The sequence below is a fragment of the Microtus ochrogaster genome, chromosome 1 (genome assembly GCF_000317375.1).
Source record: "Microtus ochrogaster isolate Prairie Vole_2 chromosome 1, MicOch1.0, whole genome shotgun sequence".
Lineage (NCBI taxonomy): Eukaryota > Metazoa > Chordata > Mammalia > Rodentia > Cricetidae > Microtus > Microtus ochrogaster.
In genome coordinates, this window is record NC_022009.1 from 35,457,104 (window position 1) to 35,465,973 (window position 8,870).

The 8,870-nt window shown below is 46.7% G+C and overlaps 1 protein-coding gene across 2 annotated transcripts in view; it reads right to left on the reverse strand.

The window, feature by feature from the left end:
- The window catches only part of Foxn3 (forkhead box N3), a 381,858-nt gene that overhangs the window by 270,200 nt on the left and 102,788 nt on the right, over nucleotides 1-8,870 (reverse strand). For both annotated transcript variants that reach the window (XM_005343444.3, XM_013346136.2), the window contains exon 2: nucleotides 4,434-4,527. The gene's annotated coding sequence lies outside the window, so the exon portion shown is untranslated. The remainder of the gene's footprint in view (nucleotides 1-4,433; nucleotides 4,528-8,870) is intronic.

Consider the following 8,870-nt stretch of genomic DNA (forward strand, 5'->3'; position numbering starts at 1 on the left):
GAGAGAGAGGGAGAGAGGGAGAGAGGGAGAGAGGGAGAGAGAAACTCCATAAATGTCATTTCATATTCTAAGCAATTTGCTATAGGCAACTACACCATTACTTTGTACAAATAAATTTACATAAATCATTATTAGAATGTTCTATCTTGGCAACACTATTTGGTTCCCAGAGCACACATTAAATGCATGCTTAAAGTAGAATATTTTAAAGTTATTTCTATATTGTTTATGAGACAAGATTAGAAATTTCTACCTAATTTGTCTTTTAGAATGGGAGGTCCTTCTTTTTCTTTGTGCATTTACAAAGCCCATGTGTGATTTTCTGGGGGTGGGTTTCTTGCAGCAAGCAATATAAGACATGTAGTTTGTTTTCTAGCTCCTGGCCATGAGTCCATGCGTTTGGCTCTGAACACTGGTGAGGCAGGACCCAGGGAAATGACCACATAGTCTTGCAAATAGACAACATTTTGTTCAACAGTATTCTACAGGCTATTTGGTCTGTGTTGACTGTGGTTAGGTTTTGTGTTTTAGAAAGGGTCTCGTGTAGCCCAAGCTGGCTTTGAACTTGCTGTGTAGCTAAGGAGAAGGCCCAGTCTAATGCGAGCTTCAGATTGAACCTAAGACTTCACAAGTCAGGCAGGCACTCAGCCAACCAAGCTGCATCTCCACCCCTGACCTACTTTTTTATTTTATTTATTTATCATTAAAAAATTTTTAAAAAAACCTTGTGTATGAGTATGAACCTGCATGACGGTCTGTGCATATGTGTACAGAAGCCAGGAAGCCAGAACAAGATATCCAAGCAACAGAACTGGAGTTATAGGCCATTATAAGCGTCCATGGAGGAGTTGTAAACCGAATCCAGGTCCCCGGAATTGGAGTTATAGGCCGTTCGTTATAAGCCTCCATGTGGGAGTTGGTACCAAATTCGGATCCTGTTCAAGAGGGGTAAGTGCTCTTTTTTGTTTGCTTGTTTTTATTTTTTTTTCTTCAATACAGGGTTTCTCTGTGTTGCCCAGGCTCTCCTGGAACTTTTTCTGTAGACCAAGCTGGCCTGGAACTCACAGAGATCCACCTGCCTCTGCCTACCAAGTACTAGAATTAAAGACATGTGCCACCACCACTCCGCTCCAATAAGTGCTCTTAACCATGTACTTCTCTAGCACCAGCATAGCTAAACATTTGTTATTGTTGTTGCTGCTGCTGCTGCTGCTGTTGTTATTAGTGTACCCATGTGTGAGGTGAGGTAGAGTGGCTGTGCCCACAGCATGCAGCCTGCAGGTGATGGTCACAGAACAACTTTGCAGAGTCAGGTATTTCCTTCCATCCCTCCTTGGGTTCTGGGGGTTGAATTTGGGTCATCGGGCTTACATCATTTGGCAGCAAGTGCTCTTACCCACTAAGCCGTCTCGTAAGCCCCACACGATGCACTCTTTAATCTTACTATACTACAGCCTTCCCTAGCTCAGCCAGCCAGGAAGATAGGAGCTCACAGCTGCAACTTTAACTCCAGCATCATGCAATCTTACCAGCTTGGGAAAACATTTGACAAGATGAACCAGCTTACTCGTGGTAAGCTAACAACACTTACTTGATTTAAAACCAAATATCTATTTGTTTTAAGATAAAATAGCTGACATCTAGTGCCAAAGAAAAAGAAAAAAAAAAATCTCAAATGCAAGGTTGGCTTTAGGTTGGTGCCCATGTAGTGGAACGTTTAGGGTACTCCAGGAAGCCTGGTGCCTTATTTGAAAATCAGACTAATAGTGCACGTAGGTTCCTGCGGTGAAATGGCTCAATGATGTATTTAGGCTTAACTGACAGTTACAGGGATGCCTGGAAAATCCAACCAGAGTGTGACTGACTCGGTGTCTCTATCCAGACGGCTCCCCCACCCTCTCTTTTCTACTTCAATCGATCCCTACTTGGATCCACTCATTTCATGACCCAATTTTCTCAATGGAGGACGAGTCCCACCTCTCAAATTTTGCAAATGCGCGTGTCACACCATTGTTTAGGCCGGGAGATGGCACACTTCTGCAAAAGGTCAGAGGGTAAATATCTTATGGTGTCTGCTCTGCCTGTCCAATTTTTTTCTTTTTTACCGTAGTGCAAAAACTGTCTTCGTCATGCAGAGATGAATGAACTGAGCTGTTCTCCCAACAAAACCCTACTTAGAGACACTAACGTGTCAACGCGAGCTGGCCTCGAACTAGCTATGTAGAGGAGGGTGATCTTAGACTTCTGACCTCCTGCCTCCACACCCAGGTGCTGGGATTCCCGGCATGGGCCACCATACCTCTTGTTAGCAGTGTTGGGGATGGAGCTCAGGGCTAGTGCATGCTAGGCACACATTCTATTAACGGAGTCACACCCCAGTCCTTCATGACATTCTTATAAGGCACAGAGTTTAGCCTGCTTCTGTTTTCTTTGGAATGATGCAAACTGTGAAAACCTCTCTTAGCTTGTCTAACCTACACCACAGTGAGCTTCCGTGAATCATAGCTGAGCAGAGGAAAGTCACTTCCTCTGGTTCAGTGTGGCAGAGAGAGGGCACAGAATCTGCTGCTTTTGCCCCTTCTCAGTCCCACTGGCTGGGGGTTTGGCCAGGGCCTGGGTCCTTGTGCACCTCAGCAGGTCCAGGGAGACCAGGGCGTTTCCGTAGAAGAACAGGCACCTTGGTTGGCAGCTCTCAGGGGCACCCTTAGGAATTCATCAGGGTAGTGAATACACCATGGCTCAATCTGGAAAACAAACAGCACTGGCAAAGAGCTGAACGCGGTCATACCTACTGTATAACCCATACAACCTGGGGCGTCTGGCTCACCATTCCTAGCTGCGGCTCTCATTTTGACCTTGAGATTGCCCCTTAGTTCAGAGTCAGCTAAAGACTTCCCCCCAAGGTGTTAGAAGTTCATGTTCTTCCCTTGTATTTCCCACCCCTCCGTTTCACTTCTTAGCTCCAAATGGTACCTCTGACGGTCAGGCGCTGGCCTCGAACAGTGTCCGTTTCACCCAGGGTCTCATCAAGCTGTGGGTGCCCCAAGCACTTGGGGGATGGAGGGGTGAGTTTGTGAGAGAAGAATAAATAATAATACACAAAAGCAGAGAAGCAGAGAGGCCACCATGCCAGAGCTGTGCTACGGTGGCCGCGGTCCTGGGAGAGATGATGCCAGACCAGTCCCCTCTGTCACAGGGTGGGGTCTCCCCACGTGGCTCTACTCTAGGATCTTAAGCAACTCAGGCCTTGAGGAGGAGCCTGACTTTGGTTGGGACAGAGAATCAGGGATGAGACAGCTCTCACTGAGGGCTCAGTTCCATCTTCCTGTTAGGTCACTCTCTTGGCTCGGCCTACCCAATAAACCCTCAGAGACGAAGCCACCTGAAATCCCTCTAGGTTCACAAATTCCTCAGTAACTATTCTAACCTCGAATCTGGAAGCCTATGGATTCCCCAAAGCAGAGCCCTACACTTAGTGCCCAGGCCCCCCTCCCACACACACACTGAGTGTTAGGAATATTTCTTAACACAAGCTCCCCACCCACACAAAAATTCCCAAATTTGCTCCAGGTTCCAAATTTGATCAAGCCAAATCAAAACAAGCTAAATGAAAAAATATCCAGGTTTAATGGGAGTTCTGCGCTCTTGGGTGGCCCCGAGGGGGAACCAGGAAGCCATGAAAATGTAACCCCCGCGAGGAAGAAAGGAAGACTACCGGGTGTTCCTCTTTGGGGGGGGGGGGGATCACTTAAATACCCTGGGGAAAAAGTGGTCCTGACCCCACCCCGAGGGAGGGGTCAGGACTTGGCCTGCTGGGATTTGGAGTCCAGACCAGGCCTGGGGGCTGGGATAGGTGCAAGGGGCAGGGGCCTATGCTCCCAACCTGACACTAAGCCCCACTGCCTGCCATCCTCTCGTGATGGAGTCGTGAACCTGGCAATCCCAAAAGATCTCTGCGCATAGAAAACAGCCTTGTATTTCTTCACCACCATCCATCCAAAACAGACACTCAATAGTCTCCTCTGGACACAACCAACTGGCACAACATCCTAAGGATGACGACAATTACGCAAGGCATTCTGGGAAAGAAGGCAATGTGGTGGTACTAGTTAGGTACTAGTGTGTCTCCATATGAAAATTCCCAGCAATGTTCAGGTGCCTTGGAGGCTCTACCACATACAGTGGAATTTTAAATAAAGACGTGAATCACGATTTTTTTTTCAATCTTCTTAATGCCTAAATTGGATTGGCCACTTTGTCAGTCTGGTCAGCTGCATGAATTGATCATTAAGAAGGTTGGGGGAAGGGCAACAACTGAGGGGGGGAAGCAATCAACTTTCTATTTGCATTTAAATACAGCTTCGGTATTTCATTGATCCCAGGCAATCTGCAAAGGTTTTGGTGGTTGGGAAGGGCCACCGGAGTGTGATTACCTGAGTCAGAATGGGTCCAGGAAACGGAGGTCAGCATCGCTCCAGAAAGGACAGAGGTGTCCTCATAATCACTAGTCGACACTTCTAGAGCCTGCTGGAGGAGAGCAGACGGGTCACAGGGTTAGGGTAAAGCAGCAGACAACCCTCACAGACAGCACATGCCCTCTCCAGCCCGACCCTGAAAACTGACACACTTCAGTGAAAAGCCGGTTACCATAGTGCCTCTCACGTCTCACGCAGGGAAGGATGGAGTGATTTTGAAACTGCTTTCTGGGGACAAGAGGGCCCGGAGATTTGAAAATAGATGCCATTGACATTGTGAGATTATTTGGTTCACTAGAAAAGCCACCCAGACATTCCTGAGATCATTTTCCTTTACCATAGCTACTTCTAAAACACTTGTCTAAGGGCAGAGGCCACTGAGAGTTCAAGGCCATCCTCCGTCCACCACGTGGACTCGGTGTTCAGGCTGCAAAGTCCACAGCATTGTGAGACGCAGTCTCTCTAGTTCCAGGGCTAAGGACTACGTTACTTAACTCACAAGTTAGTGGGTCACGGCTAAAAACACTGGACAACAGAAAAGTTGGCACATGAGGCAGACTGCATAATGATATCTGCTGGAAGATAATTTTTGGCATCGAAGGCCTTAAGAATGACAAATCAATAGATTCTCTAAGAAAAGAAAGCTATTATCCTGTTGGGGTTGGTGTATGTTAGGAAATGGTCGTTACAGCGGTGGCTCTCAAACAGGCCCTTGGATCAGCAGCAGCTGAGGTCTTTGCTAGAAAGACAGAACTCTTAGCTCTGCTCCAGGTTCCACAGACTTGGACTTCTGGGGCACAGGACAGGGCTTCCACGAGCCCTCAAGGGCCTCTGCTCTCAGATCATCATTCAGTAACTCACACAAAGGCATTGATCTAGTCGTAAAACAAAACTTTCCCTACTCTATTTCATGCTTAAAACATAATCAATGGCAGAACACTGAGGAGGGACTGGAGAAGGAGGAAGAAGAAAGGGTAGGAGGTTCTTCGAAATACGTGACCCACGTGGGAAGACACAAGCATGACACCCCCAGAATGTATTTCTGTTGGGTAGAGGGCTCCGGGGAAGACATCTGTTTCCAGTTGGGGTTAGGACGAACTCACAGATTGATCATTAAGACAACGACAATAATAACTGAACCTTAAGATTAGAAGGGGGTTGGGTGGCAGGGGATGGATGGTTCAGAGGGCTGATGAGCCGCTGTTTGAGTCTGGGGCCCTGAGTTCAGGTAAAGAGCTAGGATCTGTGTAAAAAGAAGGAAGCAGTGGTGGGCATCTGTGCTCCCAGCACGCCTAAGACATGGAAGCAGGAGAGCAGAGCTCTCCAGCAGCTCTTAGGCTGGGGAGACCGACCGTAGTGGGCAGCACAGCAGCAGAAACAAGAGGGAGCCTGCCTTAGGGCAGCTGGGTGATGGTATCCCAGGCCTTTAGTCCCAGCACTCGGGAGGCAGAGGCAGGAGGATCTGTTGTGAGTTCGAGGCCAGCCTGGTCTACATTTTGAGTTCCAGGACAGGGCTACACAGTAAAAGCCTGACTCAAAACAAACAAACAAACAAACAAACAAACAAACAAACAGAGGTGAAAGGCAAGAACCAACTCCAGAAAAATGTTCTCTGACTCACGCATCCGGCACACACTCCTGTACACACATACACCTATGCATGCATACACACACACACACATACATCAGATAAATAGTTTTTGAACTATTAGAATCAGGGTGCTGGGTTGTTAGCGCAGTGGGTAGAGTGTTTGCCTGGGAAGCTTTGTAAAACCAGACGTGCTGGCCCACACCTGCAATCCTAGCACTCAGGAAGTCGACGTAAGAAGACCAGAATTTGAAGGTCATCCTTGGCTATAGATCAAGTTGTAGGCTAGCCTGGAATATAGGAGACCCTGTCTCAAACAAATAAATTAACTAAATTAAAAGAAAAAAAAAAACTAGATTGGGACAGGTCAAAGCAAGCAACACTCTAACTTGAGTCTTATTTGAGAGACAGAGGAACCGGGTTTGGCTGGTGTGAGAAACTTGATGGTCTGAGTGAGTCAAGGTCAATCCCAGATACTGTGAGGTCAAAGGGACCATGGCTTCTGACAGCTGTGCAAAGGCTACTCAGCCTATACCCTGCACTTGGAAATCCACGTCCTTTGAACACGACACTTAGAGATTTCTGCACCCAGTTTACTTTTTAGATTTTACTTTTTATATTTGTTATTTTGCATTTTCCACAGGGAAGACTCTCAGCTGCTTCAAGGATTTGCAACTCACGGTCTGCCCAGGGGGAAGAACGCAAAAGAAAATGTTACAGCAAGCACAACAATCTGGATGTCACTGCAGCCCTGGGCGTTTCTGCAAAGGGGCAAAATATATTAGCACACCTCAAGGCCCTGACACTTTCTTGGTTTTAACATTCATGATAAGACATCTCAGATTGACTGTGGTGTGCCATATGTCTTCCCAAAAGCAAAACTATATCCAGCCTCTCCAATTGGAGAAATGGGACTTGGATGCCCAGTACTGTTCTTGCTTCTAGGACATGGATGTAAGTAGAATGTGTCATGTCTTCATTTCTTGATGTTGTTATTAAGGGTGGGACCTTGATGTCACACCAAGGCTTCCCCTGAAATTTCAAAATCAGAATTAACAATATCTTCTTCTTGCCCATTACAGTTTGTCCTTTGAGCCATGCCAATGGCTATGAGCAAGATCTGATCCCCTAAGCCTCACTTTTAATTTTTATATAAAAGAGCATTATGAAGGATGTGGTGGCTTACTCTTATAATTCTGGGAGGCTGAGGCAGAAGGATTAGCAGATAAAGCACTTGTCACCCAAGCCTGACACATTCAATCTTGAGAGCCCACATAGAATAGCCAGCTGTGGTCACATAGGCCTATGAGGCCAGCACCCCTGCAGGGAGATGGGAAGCCACTGAGTCAGCAGTCAGCTGCAGAAACAAGGTGGAAGGAGAGAACTGACTCCCAGGAAGTTGCCCTCCGACCTCTAGATATATCCTGTGACATACATATATGCCCAACAAACAATTCTTTAAAAAAGAAAAAGAAAAAAAGAGAGAGACACTGACCTGCCCCGCCTTTGTTCAAATTGAGATAAGAAAACAGAGATTGAGTTGTGGGTGGTGCATAGCACACAATCTCACACAGACACGTGGAATTCTACTCTTTATTGAGACCTTGGGTATTAATTAACGATGTGGTATTATACTAGCCTTTGAAAATATAAAGCTCGAATCTTCTATATGCCCCCAAGACTCTTTAAATGTTTGCAGATAGAGCAGATCCGAGGAACAGACTCGGCACCAACCACGCCATTCCCCCTAGAAACATTTCAAGGTAAATTCTTCCCTAGGAATTTTTTTCTCCCAACTAACGTTATCCCTCTGACCACAGCCAAGTATCCAGTTATCTTTCAGCAGCTCCTGAGAGCGCAGCTCAGCCTTCAGCAACACCGACATATACGATGGTGATAATTTATCGCCTCTGCAGGAGTTTGGTCCCAGATGGACCATTTACTAATTTATTTCCATATGTAACTGACAGAGAGATTAATCAGCCTTCCAACTCAGAAACCTGAATTGTGCTCTATTCCCTGAACAGGCTAACTCTGGACAAGAAAAAACTCACATTTACACAGAGCATTTTCCTTAAAAGCTGTTGATACATACCTGCACACACACACACACACACACACACACACACACACACACACAAACACATACACACACGCCTTTCCCAAGGCAGCTCGCTCCTGTTCGCCTGTATGGGCTTCACAGGGCAGCAAAGTCTGATGTAACTATGGGCAGACATGAGCCCAGAAACAAACCAAATGCCACAATCAGCCCCAGTGGCAACCTTGTGTCCTTCCCTGTTTGCAAGGTCTGGGTCTCAGATTTCTGAAACTGAAAACCTCTTTTTGCCATGACACTGTGCCCAGCTGGTTGGCACAGCAGTGCCCGGGCTCTGGGAAGTATGAGTTTTCTTTTTTCCACTCTTTTTAAGGGTCTGAACTTGACCAAACCCTACAGCTGCTGTGTCCTTATGGAGGGGACAGCTAAAGACTGTTGACTGTTCCCCTTGGCTCATTTCTGTTGTTTTTAATTTTTAACCTAACGATACCAGCCTTCAGCACAGAGCTGACTAATGTTATAACTGGATGACAGTGTTTGCAGAGGGAGCCAATCCGGATGCAGAAATCACTCGCAGTGCATGATGAGACCCAAGCCACATTTTTGAAGGCTCCACAGATAGAACCTTGTCAGCTGGGCTCTGATGAACCCTGCCACTGGGAAAAAGTCCCTTACCGCCTTGGCTGAATATTCTTTCCTCTGCTTCTGGCATGGTGACACCTACTTATAACCCCAGGACTTAGAGACAGAG